Source organism: Poeciliopsis prolifica, unplaced genomic scaffold, assembly GCF_027474105.1.
Source record: "Poeciliopsis prolifica strain line A6 unplaced genomic scaffold, Auburn_PproV2 SCAFFOLD014, whole genome shotgun sequence".
In the NCBI taxonomy this organism is placed as follows: domain Eukaryota; kingdom Metazoa; phylum Chordata; class Actinopteri; order Cyprinodontiformes; family Poeciliidae; genus Poeciliopsis; species Poeciliopsis prolifica.
In genome coordinates, this window is record NW_026562389.1 from 735,143 (window position 1) to 757,428 (window position 22,286).

Sequence of the window (22,286 nt, forward strand, 5' to 3'; positions counted from 1 at the left end):
AGCACCTGTCTGTGATAAATGTTCTTTTTTTTTTTTTTTTTTTGGCGGTGCCAGGCGTACGATCCCATCCAGGTCTTAATACTAGCACTTTCAAACGCGTATGAACCGCCTCACTAATCCCGTGCTATGTGCTGCCATACAGCACTGTTTGTTAATCAGCTGGCCGGGGTCAGAATAGATAAGCCAATTTAGAGGCTACCTGCATGCAGGCTGCCAACAGCTGGATCAGGTCGACGTCCTTGTCTGGGCTGCAGGCCAGACGGATGCTTCCAATTAAACCAACAACTGCAGTTGAATGAAATCTGGTCAAACAAAGGATGTGATAACGCATCAAAAACGTGATTTCCCTCTCATTTTCTTTGTTTTCTTGAACTTTTGATTTGCAGTATTTCCACGCGACTACATCTGCACCTCTACTGGAACAAAAAGTCACAGAGGCTTCATTTTGCATACAGGATTCCACTTTAAAATCTGCGGCTCTCATCCTTTTGGGGGTGCCGGTGTAATCCACCGGTTAGGCAGATCACCCTGTGACTGAACGGTTTGATCACAGCAGCAAGCCTCATGTTGGGCAAGTGTCTCACAGTGAGCCTCTGAAACTTTATCTCCTCACATACTGTAAGTTTCCTCAGATAAGACTTTTCACAGTGTGAGCAGAATGTCTTATGAGACATTTGGAGGCGTACCAGGACTAAAACGATCTGTGCAGACAACCGGCAATAACTAGATACTCCTGATTTCCATTCCCTCCACATATATCCACTGATGCTTATTTCTTTTGCATATCACATCCTACCTGTGCATAATAATAAAAAAAACATGAAATCTCATATTTATTTGTTACATTCATTACTTCTGCAATTAGTCTCTCAACCTTTTGAAAAAAATAGCATTTTTATAGCATATTCATCTATTCATCTTACAGTAGTTCAATGAACTCTAAAAATAACAGTTTTATTATGTAGATTTCTATGGCAACATTTTTGTTTGCAGTTGACTCCTTTAATGTAATAATGTGAAGACAGATTGCAGATTATATAACACTTTAGAACTCTATTTTCCAGACTGTCACACTTGTTTTCTTTTTTTGTTGTTGTAGTTTGTCTGGTCCTGTGACTAAGTCAGGTACAACTTTGTGTTTTCCTCTCTTCATAACACATATGCCTGATTTATTAAAAAAGTTATCCTGATGGACATGAACCAAGGATTTAAATATTGGTGTCTGGAGCTATGAGTAAAGGTAGTCATGGACTGAAAGCAAGATGGGCAGAACTGGAGAAACAAGTCTAGAGTTAGGTAAAGTGTGCTGATGGTTTTCTGATGATTACCTTGTCTAGATAGTTATGTCTGTTGGTGCCAACGTCTCAAACTGCAAGAACACCTGTTGAAGATTGTGAATAATGTCTCCACAACCTGGTAGCTGCCAAGGCAATTAATATAAATAACTTTGCAGGGAACCTTCTTGGTGTTACTGCTCCAATGCAACTACCTCTCTATCATCCTGGATTTACACTACATGCATCTCCACTCTGACACACTTTACAAATGGAGCACAGTCATTCCTGACCACCATAAATTAGAGCTCAGACATTGGTGCATCAAACTTCCAAGCCAACACGAACTGAACGGCTCCCTTCACTTCCTCCGCTGCCATTGTTAAAACTATAGACTGACTACCATTCTACAGCAGCGCAGAAATTCAGCATCATTTTTCCCGACGTCTTCTTCTCTTCCCTGGTTTGACTTGGTTGAAAATCGACTGGAGAGAATCTGAGTCAATGGGAGATAGTCCAGACTGCTGGAAATGAGAACTTTTTTTTGAGTGGAATTGCCCAGGAAGTCAATGGCCAGGCGAGCTTTGACTTTGTAATCTCTAAATATAGCTGATTCGATGACATCAAAGCTTAGTGGCATGTGAGGGTTTCAAAAAAAAAAATCAGTTTATAAAGTGTGTAGCAGTCTGTAACAGGGTCCTCTTCTGGGATTAGTATTTAGCTTCATTTATCTTCCATCAACTCTGTCCAGCTTTTCTCTCCTTTCTGAAGAAACTCATTCCCAGAGTGTGGTTTAGTCAACATCACGCTTCATAGCGAGGATAGTGAATAGAGGGTGATATGCTGTCTTAAATCTTTCACCCCACAAATTTGGTCTCATCTCACCATTGAAATAAATGGCAGAATCTCCAATTAATTGTAAAAGAGGCAAAATAAAAAAATAAAAAACTAAGTAAAAATTAGGCTAATATGATTAATTTAGCTTTCAAAAAAGGCTAAAACTTTGGAGAACTTTCAGGTGATGATGCCTCATGTATATATAAATGGTCTGATTAGTGATAAAAGATGCATAGTTGTGGCATTTACAGGGTACTCACTGTAGCAAAGGTACTGTGGTGCTGTTAAACAAACCTGGGTAAATATACCCACTGGAGACAGGTTTGCAGAAGCACAGCTTTCTATTTGCAGTGAAATCCAGACAATGTTCATGTCGAAGGAGTACTCTTTTATGTGCTCCTTCACATTAATCGCTTTGTAGAAGGGATTAATGTGAGACCGCTATTTTTCATATACGTTCTGAACTAGTCGTGAAAAACTATTCAGATTGCCAAGTTTGAAATGACAACTGGTGTGGTACAATTGACTGATATATTGTACTGTTTTCACTCTCGTAAACAAACATTGATTGTAGTTTTGGGTTTTCTTTGTGTCCAAGAACAAAGGACAGATGTGGGTGGTCAGCTAGCTGCTGAGATTTTCATTCACAGTGACTTTTTTTTTTCCTTTTCAACCCTCCTTCTCTCCCCTCCACCTTATTTCAAATCAATACTTCATTTCCGAGCTAGCCACAAGTACTTTGAATCACAAGAAAAGGTTATCACTCCCAAAACAATACTTGTCTTTTCCCCCTACTCACGTACAATGTCCCTGTAGTGTCCCTGCTTATCCATACTTCCACAAGAGAGCTTGAAAATGGCAGATAAACCACACTGAGTATATAGGGCGCAAACACACTCAAGCAGGAACTATACCCATTTGTTACACAAAATTGTATGTTCTTGTTTTCAAGATATAGAAGGCAGCATTTTGCTCTTGTGGATATATCATTTCTGCATATGAAGTTTCTGCTATCTTGAGCTTCTCTATACACAAACAAGGCTGACCTCTTTCTCTCTTTGTATGTTTATCATATTGACTTAGGAGTGCATGAGAAAAGAAAAACCCCTCCATACTCTGCATGCACGTCACATTGACAGGTCAGAAGTAATCCTTTTTTAATCCCTTTGTTGCTGTTAAAGATGGAATGAGGGTAAGAGATGGAAGGAGTGAAATGGAGGTATATATCAAAAACAGAAAAGATGGATGAGAGAAAGTAATACACTTTGACAAATGCCGTCTATGTGCCGTCATTCCCTTTTTAGCCCTCTAAAACGTCAAAGCTGTCAATCTGTAGGAGACTTTTCATTATTTTGGTGATATTAACAGCAGTGACCAGCAGATAGTTTCATCTTGCTCTGTCCAGGCATTAAATGTGATTGAGCCGCTGGGGAGATGGCACTACTGCCTCGCCCGTCTCCCTTCCTCTTTGCCTCTTCCTCTGTCGCTCTTCCCACTTTGTCTCTCTAATGATCAGCATGCAGAGGGAAGGGGGGGGGATCCGCTTGGCTCTCACAGTGCCGTGTGTGGCATGCCAATGGCTCTTTGCTTTACAAGTCCAGTTCTTATGGATTTTATTTTGTGTGTGTTTTAGAGATATACAGACAGGAAGGATGGTTATGTGTTCTGGGATTTGGGCAGCCCAACTGGGTTCTCAGTGTGGAGTCTCGCTGGTTATTAGCAATTCATCCACTGACTTGTCAAGCATTCCAGATGAGAGTTTCATGCTTTGATTTGACACTGTGCCTGGCTCATCCTGCTTAAAGTCATGATTTGTTTATTTGCTGACTCATTGCTCTTCATTAGGGACATGCCATTTGGATATTAGGTACTGTAACGCAGTGTGGCTGCTGTAAAGTAACGCTGTTTCAAATGTGCATTTTAGATTACTTTAGATTGAATAGGAATTTGTTTCAACCTGCAGTTAAACTGAAGCTAAATCCTGTGAAATTTCCAAAGGTCTTTGAAAATGTTTTATACCTAATAAAACCTAACATCCAAATGGCGTGTATATATATATATATATATATATATATATATATATATATATATATATATATATATATATATATATATATATATATGTCTGATGTCATCCCTCGTCTTAGAGCTGCTGTTCACTAATGTTCTTTGAAAAACCTTTTGAGGCCTTCAGAGAACAGCTGTATTGACATTAAACTAAAAAAACAGGGTTTTTTTAGTTTAAAAAAACAGGGTTCCTTCAAAAATCTATTTACTAAGTAGCTGACTTCTGAAGACAGTTGGGTGTACTGAAGTATATTCATTGATATCTGAGTAAAGGGCAATGGGTACAAACTAAATAATTTTGTTTAAAAAAAGAATGTGTACTTTTCATTGATGAAACTGCAATACTGTGCCTATCACAGAAAATGTACTAAAATATGTTAAACAATGTAAAGTTTGTACAAAGTTTTGTAAACCTGATTTGCTATGTTAGAGGGTTTAGGATCTCAGAATGTTTTTTGTAAATCTCGGCTGGTACAGCTACACTGAGATCCAGGCTAGGTTGCTCAGGCCTCATGTTCTTCATGTCACTTAAGATAGTTCTCACAACAGTGGCTCTTTGTTTTGAGTTCATTCCTTGCTGTAGGCCACATTTCTGATTTGTTGATGGATGATTTTTTTAAACCTCCTAAGTGTCTGACATTCACATGTTGTCCTAAAATGTGACCTCCGGGTGTCATGGGCTAAGATCCAATTATATTCATTAATTATGTCTTTAACTGTCATGAAAGATTTGATGCTCAATGGGTAAGTGACGTGTATTTGTACATTTGCATTATTCAAATGTGATGTACTGAAACACCGTAGCTATAAGTTGAGAGTAGCTGGTGTGTGTGTTTTTACTTCAGTGTCACAGTAGTCTTTTCTTTGGAGAAGGAATTCTAACAGTTTCTGTGTTTGACTGTCTGAAAGTGAGAACCACTTGGTTTATGTATGTCTATATCTTGGCAGCTATCAGTAGAACCTTCACACTCAAATTCTATTTGTTTACATGCATACCTCGATTTTGTGTGTGTGTTTGATCTGCAGATATGCATCACGTTGGAAAGGCGCGGGGGGCTTGCAGTGTGCATTAAATGCTTCATATGCTTTGAGTTGTGTATCCGGGTGCAGAGAGAGATGCTTGTCCAAACTGTCTGGGATGTGAAAGATTTAACACCTCACACTTTGTCGTGCTTAAACACTATGGGTTTATGTGGATGAGCAATTCAAAGTTGTAAACTGTATCAGATTTCTTTGCATTTGGAAGTATTTGAGACTACGTATCCTCTTGTGAAGACAGACAGTGACATTGACATCTGTGCTAGGGTACTGAGGCAGAACTTTTTACCAGGTTGTGGAGACGGAGAGAGGAAGGGAATACGTTTGTGTTTTGAGGTTAAGATGGACTGACAAGTAGCTGTGAAGAGAAGTTTTGTTGCATGTCAGAGGTTGAGTGCAGAGCAGGCAACAAGAGACATTCCAGGCCAGCCCAAGGTGCTTCAGCTCAGTGTTTCAACTGCATCACTCACTTATGCAGTTGAACAAACCTGATGGTCTTGGAAGGCTCTGTTCAATTTAAACCCACAGTCTACAGTGATTGTATTGCATGTTATTTGGGGCAGGGTGAGATTACAAAACAGTATTTCAATCTTTGAACATCACATGGAGAGTGCAGCACAGAGTGTGTCTTAACTTTAAAAACACGGTCATTACATAAACTAACAGGCCAAGAAATGAGACACAGCCTAGATAAGAGGTAATCAAATCTGGGCCCTTGAGGGACATTGTCCTGCAACTTTTAGATACGACTCTGCTTCAGCACATTTAAATGAAATAATGAGGTCATTGCCAGGTTTCTGCAGAACTTGACTGAATACTGACAAGATAATCTATTTGAGTCATGTGTGCTGGATCAGGAATCAGGGGTGCGAGCAAGAATTTTTTTTTTTTAATTAAATGAAAATATATGAACATTGTCATCTCAAATTAGTGAACACGTCAGATTTTTGAACAACGTGAGAAGAAATAATGGCTGGAAACTCGGACTTTTCCCTCAAATATAAAAACTATATGGCCCTTGCTCTGGCTTTTTACTTGCAAAGTGATTAATTAGCTCATCAAATTCTAGGTTTCTAGCCATTTTACTTTCAATAGACAACATGGCAAGAGTGCAAAACCTGTTTTGAAATTATTTTAAAAATCAGTTTTAGCTTTTCTAACACCTCTCCTCACCAGCAATGTACAAGATGTGCATGAATCAGTGCAGACCTCTCCAAAAATAGTTTGCAGTTGCATTTTATCTGAATTTAGGAGATCAAAAGGGGAAAAATTGTAAGGGAAAGTATAACTTACGTGCGAGTTGAAGAAGGATTGCAGGGTAATTGTTTTCGACCATGCAGCCTCCAGTTCAAATAGGGCTATTTAAATTATTGTAATGGTTATTATTTTATCATTGTTTGAATTTATGAAATTAATACATATTTCAGCTTTCTTGTGTAATAGTAAAGATAGCAAAAGAGAAGAAGTAATCCTCATAATCGTCATACAATGGTGCTAAGTAGCTTGTCAATGAGCAAAGTGTTTCTCACCTTTTTCACTTGGACAGGAAGGAGAATTTAAGCTGATATGGGGGCCTAAAGTGGCTGCAAACTCAGATCAGAAAGGGCAAAGATTGAATTGTGTCCACAATGAGAGACAATATGATCACACAGTGTAAAATGATCAGTCGAACTATATGGCTTTACTCTTTACTTTTTCCACTCTTTCCATAGCTTCATCATAACTTACAGAAAAACTTGCCTAAAAATCTGTCGTGATCTGAGTGTTTTGCACTTAACACAGCATTGAGATAGCATGTCATACAGTATGTTTGTGAGATTAAATTTTTAAGGAGTGTATGGCGCATGCATTGTAATTCATTTTTTTTATTATTTAAATAGATGTTTCATACATTGATCCTTGACCAACAGATCAATTTGTGTGCTCCCAGTCATCTATTGAAAAAATGCATAGTGTGCAGTACAGTTTCAGACTGTGAACGTTGTAGCAATGTGGGAAAGTCTTATGGAAGAAATCCTCTTCTCGTAAACTAAGCACAAATGTTGATATTGCCTCAAATGTAAATTGTGTACAAGTGCACTTTAATTGCATAGACAGTATATACATATACAACAGCAGAGTAGTAGTGAACATATCAGATGTCCTTTCAGCAGAACAGCTCTTTCTTCTTTCTCTTTCATGTTTTCAGTCTTTGCTTACTGTTTTTCCTGACAGGAGAAATGCTTTCTTTGTCCTCCAGCAATCTGTACTTTGCCTCATTGGGGCAGGAGGTGCCCTAAATGTGCATAGAATACATTTCCTTGTGTGCAGTGTAGTTACTGTGTCTCAGTTTCTCATGCATAAATGTGTGTGAGCAAGTGGTAGATGGACTGTGGATATTTTATGAAGAGGTATCTCAGAGTGTATTTGTTAGCACACCTCCTCACAATTTTCTGTGACTATAGTCACATGGCTGCGTGTGTATTTATGCATGTGTGTGTGTGACTGTCAAGTACAGTTACAGGCAATGTCCATCACTCCAATTAATTATTTCCTCTACACCAAATAATGTTCAGATGACTTTTCATTGCACAATAAAACAAGGAGTGCATGACGATGGCAAGTGTGTTCAACAATGTGTTCACAAAAGGTACACCCACACACACAACTGTGTATGTGTGCTACAAAGAAAAACATAACAAATGTCTTCACATATAAAAACTGCAGTCAACATTTTCAGACCAAATATAAATATTTTAGCTTTCATTTTATTTCTGTATTTTACCATAAAATTTTTGTAAATGTTTATATATATATATATATATATATATATATATATATATATATATATATATATATAATATATATATATATATATATATATATATATATATATATAGCTTCAAACCAGGCATCATTTCATGCACCTTCATCATGCATCAAGGTCATGTGTGAAAGCACAGATGAGGGCGAAGGGCTTGAAGTTAATCCATCTTTGATACGCCAAAGCAGCAACGAAGGCAGTCACAGAGCTGAACTGACACATTTACCCTTACCAGCCACTTTATCAGGTGTTCTAGGTTCAGGTTTGATTCCTTTTAGCCATCAGATGTATGCAACTATATGTGTTATGGATTTTGCAAAGTGTCTGAAACATTCCTCAAGAAATGTGATAGACGTTGGCATAACAGCATCACACAGTTGTTGAAAATTTATCAGCCCTTTCATCGCATAAATATCCCATTCTACCACATCCCAAAGAGTCTAAACTCAATTGAAATGATATCTAAGGACTGTAGAGGTCACAGTTAGTTATATGGAAATGGGTGTGGTCAGCCACAATACCCAGATTGGCTGTGTTTGAACAATCCTCAATTTGTACTTAGAGCCCAAAGTGTCCCAGAAATATTACACCACCAGCTGTAAAACATTGAAACAGTCCTGGATGGATTGATGCTTTTGTGTTGGTTATGCTAAGTTGTGACCCTACAATCTGGTGTCACAGCTGTACTGAGACTCTTTAGACCAAGCAACATTTCTATAATCTGTTACTGTCCAGTTTTGCTAAACCTGTTAGTCTGTTTTCTGTTCTTCGCTGATAGGAGTGGCACCTAGCTCGATCTTTGCTGCTGCAGCCCATCTGCTTTAAGGTTTGACACCGCGTCGTTAAAGACGGTATTTTGTCCTCCTTGGTTGTTGGAGGGGATGTTTGAGTCATTGTTGGCTTTCTGTAATCGCAAAGCAGTCTGCTGATGCCAGAGGTCAGTAAACAATTGGCACTCAATTTTTTCACCGTTCACTGGACAGTCTTTCTTTCTTCTATAATCTGAAAAGATGTTGCATGGAAATCTTAGTACTTTAATGGGTTTTGAAACATTCAGCAAATAACCATGCTAAAATCCCTTGAATCAGCTTTTTGTGCCCACCCTAAAGTTTGATCTTGAACCTCAGGTGCTTTTTATATAAGCTTTGGCTGTTTTAAACTTACGTTTCTTATGAGTAAAACAATTTTAATAAGCCTAATTTCAGCCCTTAAGACAATCTAATGTGCATTATGCTTATGATATTGTTTGAAGACTATACGTTGCACTCTTTTCCATTGATAAGTATTCTGATTGCCATCTGGTCTTTTAAGTGACATGTTATGACCCCTGATCAAATCGAGACAATGACCTCCACTTACTACATAATATGCAGTCATACTGGAATTACATGACCTCGACTTCTTCCTGTAAAGTATGACATTAGAGAATTATTTTAAATCTTTGGCTATGAAAGGAGTGAAACATCACAAAGGTGGATATAAAGTGACTCATTGTCATTGTGAAATGTTTATACTAAATGGTTTATTTACCCAAGGAAGTTGGGTGTCAAAGGATCAAAACTACAGAAGCTTTAAATGACAAAGGGGGAAAATGACCAGCTATGATCCCATGAACCCCCGTCATCCGGATTAAAGAAAATACAACATATTCATTTTAACTTATTATCCCTCTCTCACCCTAAGTATAACCAGACTAGTTTCAAACACACTTGTCCCTGGTATTGCCAGATGAGCTCCTGCAGAGTTAAAGGCACAGCCTGTTTCTAATACTAAAGGTTCAGACGAGTTGATGTTTCACATCTGTTGCTTTGTCCTTGTGTATATGTGTTCAGTCGCTTGTTGAATATCATAAATTCTCTACAAATGCACTTCCACTTTGTTGGCACTGACTTTGAATCTGTAAATTTCTGGGCTTCTTATTGGGTCATTTAAGCTTCACCTGAAAAGATGTTTACATTTTTCTTGTTTGCATTTCTTATGCTGCAATAAATTAGAGGATGGGTGAGGATGAGAGCTTGGAAATGAGATTCTAGTACTGTTATCATTTAATCTCTCCTCTCAGCTTTGAATTCTAACCTGCCCTTTGGCCGTACTTCCTGTAGATCTCTTTTAACTCAAAGTCTTCAATATAGAGTCTATCATGCTGCCAGTGATTATAGAAACAGACATTAGGAGGTGTTAAACACTTTACTAATTGCTTTCATGGAATTGTAATGTGCTATTTGTTTTTCTTGACACAGTTGGCAACATGTCATAAAGCTGCCTACATGTGCCCATCTGGTTTGCAGATTTCAGTGTTAGGCTCTTTTAGAGTCTGGAAAAAAAAATAAAACAAATTGGAGAACTCAGGAAGCAAATGTTAAAATGTGTTTTGCATTTTGAAAGTTGTGTGCATATGCTAAAATTCAGAATAGTTGCTGCTGTTCTGCAGCAGCTGCATCGTGCTTGCATCTTACAATTAAAGCCCTCAAATTCCTAACAAAATGTAGATCCTTAAACATAACACACCCTTTGCTCACTGCAAAACTGTTCAGTTTTTTTTTCTGTGACAAAAATAAATAGTAAATAATGATTATACAAACATTTTGAAGCCTCATTTGGAGCTCTCTTTAAATGGCTGCAATTTAACTAAAACCTCTAGCAAGTGAGTTTTGAAATTGTTGAAATATTAAATAAACGCGTATGAACATGTATCTTTAAGGTTAATATATGAACATGATTAAATGATCTATTACATCAAGACAAAGAAAATACAACTCTAGGTTGTTGCTTGTAAGTGTAAATTTTTTGTGTTTCTTTTATATGGTTTATAATGTGTATAAATTATTAAAGTAAAACAATTGAAACATTCATGTTGTATTTAAACTCATTCGTGTTGTATTTAAACTCAACTGTCCCTGCAGTTTTATTTAGTTCCGTCTCTCATTCGTAGTTTTAATTAGATTAATTCTTAAGTGGAATATGTCACTTACCATTGTTGTTCTGCTGATTTTTAACAGTATTCATTCAGACATAGCATTTTGCATTAATGAGGATCCTAAGGCTAAAAACCAAATCTGTGAAGTGATTTCTGTCTGTGATGCATGCAAGACGTTATGTTGGACAGAAAGGAAAAGATGTTACAGTAGCTTGCTGTGACCTTTCAGAAAGCCGCAGTGGTCCCAGTTGATACTGTAGGTCCCGGTTGTAGAGACTTCATATGCTTTTATGGTAATCCTCAAGTTAAATTGAAGTGCAAAGTTCACCATAAATTAATCAGTGCTGATCTTCCAGGCTTCTTTGAAATTCAAGACATCTTGTAAATTGTTTTGCAGATAAGAAAAATAAGTTATTTACAAAAAATGCATACCATGTATATTTGCTATAAAAAGGCATGCATATTAATTATGAGTGCAATATTTAAAATAGAGTGCACCATAACAATAAACATATTCTTGAGGTTAAATTACAGGAGATTGCTCTTTCTGGGGAGGGTTTTTCAGTATTACTGAATTCCTCATAAAGCATTATTTTTGTCACAGATATTTCACAAACTGATTTCTTTTCTATTTTTACCCTTATTGTCAAGGATAGTACTTTCATTTAAACACGTAGCTCAATGTGTAATGCAGCCTATTTCCAAGATGTCAGGATTTGCAATGGAGAATTTTAACAGAACAATAAAAGATTAATATTTATGTAAAATTACAAATACACGCATGTTCCACATATCAGGTTTTTATATGATATTGGTTTTCATGTATTATTCAAAGAGAAGCTCGAGGGAGACCAAATCATGGACTCGCAAGCTTAAATTCAATCACAACCAGCACTTAGTGCACTGTGGATTCTTTTTTTGAGACAGCATCATTAGATCCTGTCTGGCTGTGGACATCCCTCTGGGTTTGCTGTCGTTCATCCAGCCCTTTTACATTTTACTTATTCCCACTTTTCTTCCTCTTTTTTTTTGTGGTCTCTTCTCCTCTTTGTCTTCTGCCGACACACACTTTTCCCACTTCAGGCACTTTTCTGCTGACCTTTTAATCAAAGAAAACATCACACCCATGTTTTTCTTTTCATCAAGCTTGTATTCTTTCTGAACCTTTCTTGTAATCACTGAGTATCTGAGTTTTTTTTTTTTTTTTGCTTTAAGAATTATTGATTGTCCGTAATGGGATCTCTGAGATGACACATTTTATGATCTCATTTATGCAAAAATTATGACGTGTACATCATCTCTGTCACTGAATGGAAATCTAAATGTTCTTTTAGGACTGTTGTATTTTTTCCTCAAGTATGCTGAATAACCGTTGATTTGACTTGAGATTTTATTTTAGTCTTTGGATTTTCTCATTTTGTTCCTCCCTTCCTTGAACCAAAATGTAACAAGATGCTCTGTGAAGTACTAACTTTCTCTATGTATTTATAGCTTCAGGGAAAGCTGAGTGCTTCAAGCAGAACATCTATGCTTCAAGTAAAATCACCACATACAAAGATGCATTTAGGCCACTAAAATGTTAGTCATGAGGGACTGTTTGGAGAGGGGGAGTTTGAATCTCTTTATTTGCTTACTCATTTGACCATTCACTGCACATTGTTGTGAAAGTGACATCGTTCAAGTTTAAGCTTTGTTCTTTACAACCACTATGCATTTGAATAAAAATAACCAATATTAAATAAAAAGAATTAGAGCTGGACATCTGGTAATCCCTATGCAAATGTCTTATTCAATTACAGTATTGTCCAGAGCATAAGTCTTGTAGCTAAATCTTAAAAAGTTAAGCTGAAAATCCTCTTTAGTCTGAAGGTCCTAGCTCTAATCGTCAGGATATTGTTGTTTTCAGTATTATTAATTCGTCTGAATTTTGGTGACCTGCAAGTGCATTTCTGTTGAAACAATTTTTTTTTAATGGATATTTTTGGTGTTTGGCTGGAAATAAACAAGACTCTAATTGGTGTTGCCATATCATCCATCAGTCGCCATCTGGGGACCAAAGAAAAAACGTTATTTGTTAAACTCTCACACAGTTACATTTAAGAGAGTTAACTGAGCTTAAAACAGGGCATGCACAATAGGATAGTACAATAATTCATGAAAGGTTTAGCGTAGAGAGGGAGAGCAAAAGAGGATTAGTTTGCCTCCAAACGATCAAGCCACAAGGGTCTCAAAGTCTTAAACCAAGGTGAAAGTCAAGTAAACATTTGACAGCTAAACAGAGAACTACAAAGAAAACTTGCTCAAAAGATTCTTAAGTTTTATGTGTCCAATTTTTGTATAATATAAATTTCTCATTGGAATATCATTGTGTTTCATAACATTTTCCAGAAAGTGGGAGGTGCATTTTTTTTGGATTTTTTTTTCTTATAATTGTCTCTACAAGTAAGTCAGCGGTACTGTCAATGAAATCATAATATGATGTAAATATGACTGGCAATTCTCCGATGCACATGTAATCTGAGAGAATATCCTCTATTATATCTCCTCTAAACTTTATTCGTATGCTGTGAGTGCTTGAAACCAAAGTCGAACTTCTTGTTTGTGTGCAAAGTCTTGGTCATTAAATCCAATTCTTAAGATTCATGGGTAATTCAATTATTACATGAATGTTATTGCAGTACACAATGATTTTCGTCATTTGTAAATTCCTAATCTATCAGTTAATTCACACATTTTGTGCTTAAGTTGTAGACACAGCTATTGCTATTGCACATGTGCATGTACACAGACCATATCATAGGGCTGTCCTGTCTGGCTGTGCAGTTCAGCAGAATATTAGAACAGACAGTCTTATTTTTCTATCCTCATGTAGTTGCTGAGGGTTATGCACTCTGGACAGCCATCTAAACCAAGCACATTACTGTGCAGTCAAACCAAATCAGGGCTTGTGTGCACGCTCTCCTTCTGCTTGTGTGGCTGCTGTGAGGGGTCGTCGGACTGTAAGGCTGTGTACAATAAGCCCGCATGTGTGATTTTGTGTGTGTAAGATGCAGTGAATATGGAGTTAAAGCACTTTGGTAAGCCCTGATGTGTGTATGTGTGAGCTTCCATGAAGCTTCGGTCTCTAAATTTATGCAGCATGCAGGGAGAAAACAGATGTGTAATTGGCCTTACATTCCTTGGGGGAAAAATTAAAGTGCATCTGAACTGTTGCCTTAATACGGAAAAACGGAGGCAGCAAGGGGTTACTCAACATGTGAAAAGTGAGGATAGATTACAAATTCTTACGAGAAGTTTACGAAGTGTCCTCTAATTATGTAGACTGTTCATTAAAAATAATGACTTAAACTTCTGCTCATTCTGCAAAAGAAATGTGATTTCTTATTGTTGGCATCTTATTAACCTATTAGCAGGTGTTGATACAGCAGTTAGATTTTTTTTCTTCAAGCAATATGGAAAAAAATCAAACCAGATAAACCTGGTCGATCTCTGGTTTTGAGATGAAACACGTTTATAGATTAAACAAATTTTCTTATTTTACAGCAATCCTTTCAGTCTCAGTGCTACATTTTGTAAATAGTTATGTGACACGTTTTTTAATGCATTTTGCATAGAACAATCAGATCAAAAGTTTTGCCATGTCAGATCTCGTAAATTAATAACTGAGACAAAGTGGAACTACACGCATCATCAGTGATGTAGTCGGACATCAGACTGATGACGTCAGTCTGTCATCAGATTTCCCTGTAAGTCCAACAGGACTGCCTGGAAGTTCAGCTGGCTGTCTTCTAGCAGGAAGTTGGCTAATCCCGACTTCCTGCTAGAAGTCAGTTAATCTTGACATCTGGCAGGATTAGCTGTGGTGAGTTATGAGCACATTGTTTTCATAGTGAACCTAGTGGTCTATTTCACATAAATAGCTCCTTCTTTAAATATATCGCTACTTTGTTCTTCTGGATTTTTTGTTACCTCACTTTTTTTTTGTAGAAGTTAGTCATTTCAATTTAAGTTCTTATGAATTCATCCCTGTTTTTATGAAGAGAGTACAGCAGAGTTTTGATAAAAGAAAATGTTCATGACAGCTGCCATTATAAAGCCGCAGATTGCATCAATTCCATTAGCGTACTTAGTCAATTATTGGGAGAACACGATGTCATTCTTTACAATGAACAAAAATAACATGTTTATCTTAAGCAGCATGTTTATCCTGTAGCCCTAGGTCATTCTTACATTTTTTATGTTTCTGGTTTAGATGGAGGTTCATGCTGTTCTTGCTGTATGCTGTAGAAGGGAATGCTTTTTGCAAGAAAATTATTTTGCAGTCTTGGGATAAAATTTCCTCAGGATAGAAACTCTTCTGCTATGAAAATTTGTGAATGCCAAAATTTTATTCAAAATTACAATTCTTGTAGATGTTTGGAAAATAGCCAAAAGTTTTTAAAAAAATCCATCTTGCCATTCTTGTCGTGACTCCAGTTTTACTTAAAATTCACTAATTTACACAATGTTTATTGGATTTGCAAAAATGTTGTATGAGCACAAGAAGAGTTGAGAAACTCTTGAGAATAGTAAAGCATTCTGCTAAGATGCAGTTCATTCTCGATTCACAATTTGTTCAACAAGCTTGGGCTCTGGAAGAACAGTGCTTTGCCGAAAAGTATTTATTAACTTGCTCAATGAGACATTTATAATTCAACTTTGAGAAAAGAAGCTTTTTGAAATGTGTTAGAGGTTTGGTGTAGTGAAAGTCAAGGGAATTTACAGTAAAAAGTATTCATGGATAATTTCACTTGTAAATGTGAAAATCTCAGTTTTCTACTGTTGGGTAATTTGTTGAAATCAGTCAACATCAAACCAGAAATTTGTGATTTTAGCTCATGGAAATTAGGATGGAAGAGTGTACATTTTAATGTATGTAGCACAAAACATACCTTCTAAAACCTGGACTGGTGGAGGGGAAAACAACCAGGTAATTTTTTGGGTTGTTTGGATCATCTGTACAGCAGGTATAGATGATGATGTATTTGAATCTGTTGCATAGAAATGTTCATCAAAAAGCAAAACTAGAACAATTCTTGCAGGATTTTGTGAATTTCATGCCAATAGAAAATATTGTTGCTGTGGAATAATATTGACTGACTTTATATATATATATATATATATATACATAGCTGTCATTGACTTTAATCCATCACTTTGGAGACTCATTCAAACTCACTCTGAAAGCTGGAACATAATACCAGTGATGGTAAAGATTTGCTAATGACATAAATTAAATCACACTCCATTGTCAGTCTGAACAGCAGGGTGCTGTCAGTGACCTGCTCTGCCAATACACACTCCAGGTACTTCTGGAACTTCTCTCTTACATAGAACAAAATCCATGAGAGGAGCAAGTCAGACTGTCCTACTTGACTGTTGCTGATAAATGCAGATAAATGGTGCAAACAGCGCATGATTGATTTGCTATAAAAAATCTGCAAACACAAACAAGCCTCTCCTCTCTGCAGACCTCCATACGTGAATACTCGGCCACACCAAAGCGAAGTTTAAAGCAGAACAAGTTTTTATCACAGAAGGCGAACATGCAGAGAAGTTACCCTAAAATGAGTTAATTAGTTAAAATGAGAAACTTTCTGTGGCTCTTTTGAATAATATCACAATGCAGAAAGAGCAAAGAGAGACTCAGGAAGTGTTGTCTGCCGACTTCAGCTGGTGAAGAGAACGTGAGCTGTCATCATGAACTCTAGTGTTCATGAATGCAAGTGTTTTAATCTTGGCACCTGTTGTATTCATGTTTAAAATTGATTTTGAACCTTAAAAATAATTTGAGTTCTTGCCCTGACACTAAGTAAACTTTTTTTTGTTTTGTTTTGTTTGTTTGTGGACAACACGCAGTCTTGGTTGATTAGATCCATGATGCCCAAGAGCTGCTCTCTGGAACTAAGTGCTAGTTTTTGTTATCTACCAAATTATACAGAGATGTGAAAATTATGATTGAAATCAACATTTTTTATATGCAAGCACCTGCTGTGGAAGTTTTAAATTTAAGTTAAAATCCAACGCAATTCCTACCTGGGAGTGGGAGTTAGTTAGCAGGAGCAGGTATCTAGTTTCTCATAGTCGGGGCACAAGGAGCTGGATGCAAGAGTTAAGCAGCAGGTGTTTTTTTTTTCTTTCTTTTACTTTTATGGGGGGCCAGAACAAAAATAACTGGGCAATATTTCATTGTTTGTTCTATTAAGGGAGCCAAATGTCTGCCTCTGGCTCCAGAGCTGCAAGTGACAGGCCCCTTATGTAGCATAGCTTTTATTTCAATATCCATTGTTTGTGTTAGTGTCTCATTTTCAGCAGTAGGTTTATGCACAGTGAAAAAGTTAATTTAAAGAAAGATTCAACAGCAATATTTCCACTAAATGGGAAACACAAAGCAACAGGTTTGGTAGAGGAAAGGTTACTAAAGAGCACATCAAATAAGGGCAAAAAGATGAACAACCACTCATATTCTGTTTTTACACTCTCTCTCCATCTGTAGTCATGAAAACCGATTGACAGACAACAAAACACCTGCTGCATTATGGTCTTGGACGCATTGGCAGTTTGCAGTTTTCTCTCCTCCGATGCTGTATAATGTTTTTGTGAAACTAGACGGATAGTTACTTCAGGGTACAAGAATTCATTTTGTACTCTCAGGGTTGACCTGTTTAAATTGAATTATCAATAACTGAAAAATCTAATTTTCTTCCCAATTAAGAATTTATCTGGCAAATTGTCTGGAGACTTTCCAATCAAAATGAATAGTCAATTTGTTGGAATTATTCAATGAATAAGGGCAGCTATTATGTGATTTATATGCACCTTTTGGACTTTATCAAAGGGTGCGCTTTTTTATTTTGAAACTGATTTTAGGAGGTTTTCTGTCTGGTGTATATCCAGTAAATTCTAGTTTCAGACAAAATTGTGGCAAACATTTTCTGTGTGTGAATATTACTCAAAGCTTATGTAAACACTAAATTCTTAAAATTAACAGCCAGAATACTTGTGTAAAAGTGTCTTTGAGAGAGATTAATAGCCAACAAATGCCAAGTGGTCTTGGTTATTCCCTCATAAGTGGCAATTTTCTTAATCAAGGGTACTTTAGAGACACTCTCAGGTGCCCTGATGTCCTTTCGTAATACACCTGTTCAAACACATTCACATTAGCATTAACTTGGGCCTTTCGTGTGCAGAGACATTCGTAAAACTAGACTGTTTAATTGACTCTAAAGTCACAATAGTGGCAAGAAGTACAGAATGGATGGGACAACATATTTTTATTTATTTTTTCAGTTTATGTTTCACATAATACCGAAAATATTACTCAAAAGTGATGTGACATTTTCTTTTCTTTAAGAAAGAAGGTTTTTCTTTCCCCTGCTTTTTCCATGTTTGTTTATCTGATACCACTTTGAGGCCCAAGTGCCTGCTTCACGTGTAAGATCTGTGCAACACTGTTTTTGTTTCTCTTTGTTCACCTTTCGATCTGATTTTTCAAGTCTGTTCAGATTTTCCGTGATTTTCTAAAACAGTCATTGAAAAAAAGTATAGCTTTGGGTTTACGCCTGCTTATGAAATACCAAATCTCCCGAACAGTTTATGCATTTACGTTTTGCCTGTCTGTGATGGTTTCGAAAAGGTTTCCATAAGCTAACAATTATTACACTTCTCATGCATAGCAATTCACTGTTTTGAGGAGCCCTTCTGGCTATCAAGGTACACAAACCTTGATAAGAATTTTGATTTGCTTTGGTGACCTGCTGTTTGCTCTTTCCTGTTGCCTGATCAAATTTGACTGATATGCAGAGCAGTAGATGTCAGTCGACTCTTTGGACATTACCATGATTTTGTACCCCATGCTGTTGGTGGCTTCTGTGATTACAGTAGCCCGTGTCAAAAAGCTTTTCCTTTTCACTGTTTGGAAGAATTATGCTTGTTTTGTGCCGATGCTGTCAGGTAATGTGTCCAACAGACAGCGCAATTTGGAAAATCTAATAAGCTCAAATAATAGCCTGTTTTGTTTGATGGTCCTTTTATTAGTAGTTGAACAAAGACCCACTCACAGAGGGTGGAAATGTCAGTCTGAAGGGTGGCTGTGATAGTGATTAAAAATCTTTGCTCTTGTTTCCCCAAAATGTCATTACTTACTTCAAAGTACAGCTTACTTTGTACCATTTTGTTATGAAAAGCCCGTACCGACTTGAGGTGTTGCTTAACCGGATTATTAAAAAAAATATGTTTAAGTTTCCACAAAATGCTGGGGATTTCTATATTAAATTTATTATAATTGTGATTTTGGAACTCTTGTCATTGTTGGGCCAGCATTCATCCAGATTTAAGTAATTTTGATATTTAGTAGTTTTGTTGATGTGCTAAATTGTTCAAATATAAAACTGCAACAAAAACTAAACTTTTATAAAAAAAAAAGTTTTATCCTCTTGCTCATCCTCTGACCTTTGTTTCTGGTTTATTTCATACAATGGCATCCTTTTATTATTTTGGCAATATCTGTTGGCTGAACATCTTTCAATTTATTATTGGAAAAGATGTTAGAGTTATTACTACTATAGTAATTTTCTCTCAGAGATATGCCGATAGAGTAGACATCCATTATAACACAAAGTTTTTTTTTTTTTGTAAATTACACTTTGATTATAACGGGGATTTTAAAATCCATTTACTTCCATAGAAGGTTTTCTTTTCTGGCTCAAGATAGATGGTGCCCTCTATTAGCCACCCTGCCTTTAAATCAGATAAAGGAAACTAGTCTCTGTTCTCTTCAGGAATGCTTCTGTGATTGCATTGGTCATAAGGTCATAAGAAGCTCACCTTATTGGTCATAAGGTGAGCTTGAACAGAATTTAAAGTAAAAAACCGAAACTGTTCTCAGTTTGTTGGTTCAAATGCAAGTAATATATGTTAAGTCAATATAAGGTCAAAGTACACTCAGTGATGCTTGGGAAACAAGAAAATTAATCAGTCTCTAACCCAAGGGATTTACTAAGCAAGAGAGTTAAAAAATCCACAAAGTGGTTGTTGGTGCCCACATGAAAGTGGCCTACAGAAAGGCCTCATCTCACAATTGAAACCTCTTGCAGCCCAAATCACTGCCCTGCTGTCACACTCAATATTCATAGTTACTAGAGGTGCTTTTAGGCAAGATCTTGATTTCATTACATTTCTCTTTGCATGCTTGATGAGAGACAATTGTGTTACACTGTATGGTTTTTATACTGGTTTACTGCAAATTGGAGGACACAGCCAATCCTCAATAAAACCTATCTAAACTCTAATTTGGTTTGATGAGAGAGCATTCTGTTGATGTGCTCATTGTTTTCTAGTTATTTAGAGAAAAATTAGAAATGTAAATTTAGAGGCTGATTGACTCCACACAATCCATTTCCAGAACAAGTAATAGGAAAGTCGTATTAGATCTTGCAAACTGACCAAAATTTGTCAGCCGTGGTTTCAGATTATAGACCATGATCACTAAATAAATTTGACTCTTTTAATTGTCAGACTAGATGTGGTTCCATTATGCTACCCCGAACCTTTATCCACCAGAATTTAATTACCCTGAATGCCCATTCCCCCAGGGCTGTTTGTTGCTTATGTTTCAACTGCCAGTGCTGTTTATGTAAATTACACCCGCTAATGCTCAAAGAATTGCTTCTCATCGGCCTTCTGTTGGCAGGAGTTCTGCTGGATACATGTGGGATAAAGGAAAAGTCTCACTTCACAAAAAGCAAAACAAAAGAACAACTTTAACAATGATTCTCTTACTGCAGCTCTTCCTTAAAACAGATGAATTTAAACTCCACTCAGGATTACAACATGGTGCTCCAGAGTTCACATTTTTTAATTACAGCCATTACACTGAAAAACATTTTAAATCCCTGTAAAACCTGTAATGTGGTTTATACAGTATTTGTGCTGTGCAAGGTAAATGGTGTCAAACTCTATCATTAACAATGTAAAGATTGGCTTCCTAATTCAGTGGAAAGCAGAAATCAATGCTGGAAATATTTTTCCAACCTGAAATGCTGAACACTTTCCCTTTATAGAGTTCCACCCCAAAAGGCTCAAGCCTTAATTAAAAAGTAATCACTGCCAATTGGGATTGGTATCTCGGGCTCCTTTCTACCAAATATAAACTACTCTTGCCCTGGTAGAGGAGGCAGTAGAGTAGAAGTTTCTCACAAAAGGCGAGTCTTGAACTCAATCACTGATCTAAACACAGTCTTTGTCAAAGTGTCCATTTGCTCCAAAAAGAATTACTGCATCAATGTGTTAAAAGTGTGATATCCCCAACAGCAATAATACCTACAAGAATGGCCTTTGTTTGTGTTATAAGTTGGCACTTCTGCATATTTAGTATCACCAGGCATATAACCTTTGGCCATATTTGCCCTTTATTCCTCTGGTAGGTCAGGACAGTTTAATGTGCCCTGTTCTGTTGCAGTGTTTCTCTCCCTCTTGTTCTTTGGTTTCCAGCTTTACACTTCAGGACAAGTCATATTGTGAGAAATGTTAATACACTTTGGATGTCAGGTTGATTTAGTATTTTATTGTACAACATGACAGAAACCTCAACATACAACCACGTGTCACAAAGAACTACTTCCAGTGTCACAAACAAGCAGTCCTGAAACAGATTCTCAGCACTGCATTTCACACAAAAACCCTGTTGACAGGAATACTCAGGAGAAATTCTTAAACGAAAACTGAGTTACTTTTGCTGTCTGATTGTTTTACTTTCTGTTGCCATTGGAAACTATTACATTTGTCTGCATACCTATATTTCTAATTACACTTATGTTTTACAAAAACTATATTTCAAAAGAACAAACTTCCACTGTATCTCATTCGGTTGTACAGTGCAACATGGATTAAGGTTTGCAACAACGAACAGAAATAAATGCCATGCACCTTTATGTTGTGTACAAAGTCACAAATTAATCAGTTGGTTTTTAAAAGGCTGATATTTCATTAAATGTCTGGACTTAATTTACAATTCTAAGATAAAATGGCTAATTGCAAACAACATAGTATTTACTTGATTGATTCAAGTTTGTCCAGAAAAACAGGGAAAAGAACATGAGGTGGCTGAGGTTGGAACCCAGAACCTTTCTACTGCAGGTCAACAGCTGCAATGTAGTTGCATATAAATACAAAACTTTCTTCTCCTGGTTTATATATTCCAGTTTGTCAACACTTGATCGTTAATGTAGTATTTCAAACATAACATGAAATTGGTATTGGTTAACAATGTATCAAAGGAAATGTTCCTACTGTTGCCTCCATGTTTAGCATG

General features: G+C 36.7%; 1 protein-coding gene across 3 annotated transcripts in view; it reads left to right on the plus strand.

Annotated features, from left to right (window-relative positions):
* Positions 1–22,286, plus strand: part of grid2 (glutamate receptor, ionotropic, delta 2) — a 437,319-nt gene that overhangs the window by 37,735 nt on the left and 377,298 nt on the right. The window lies entirely within an intron of this gene.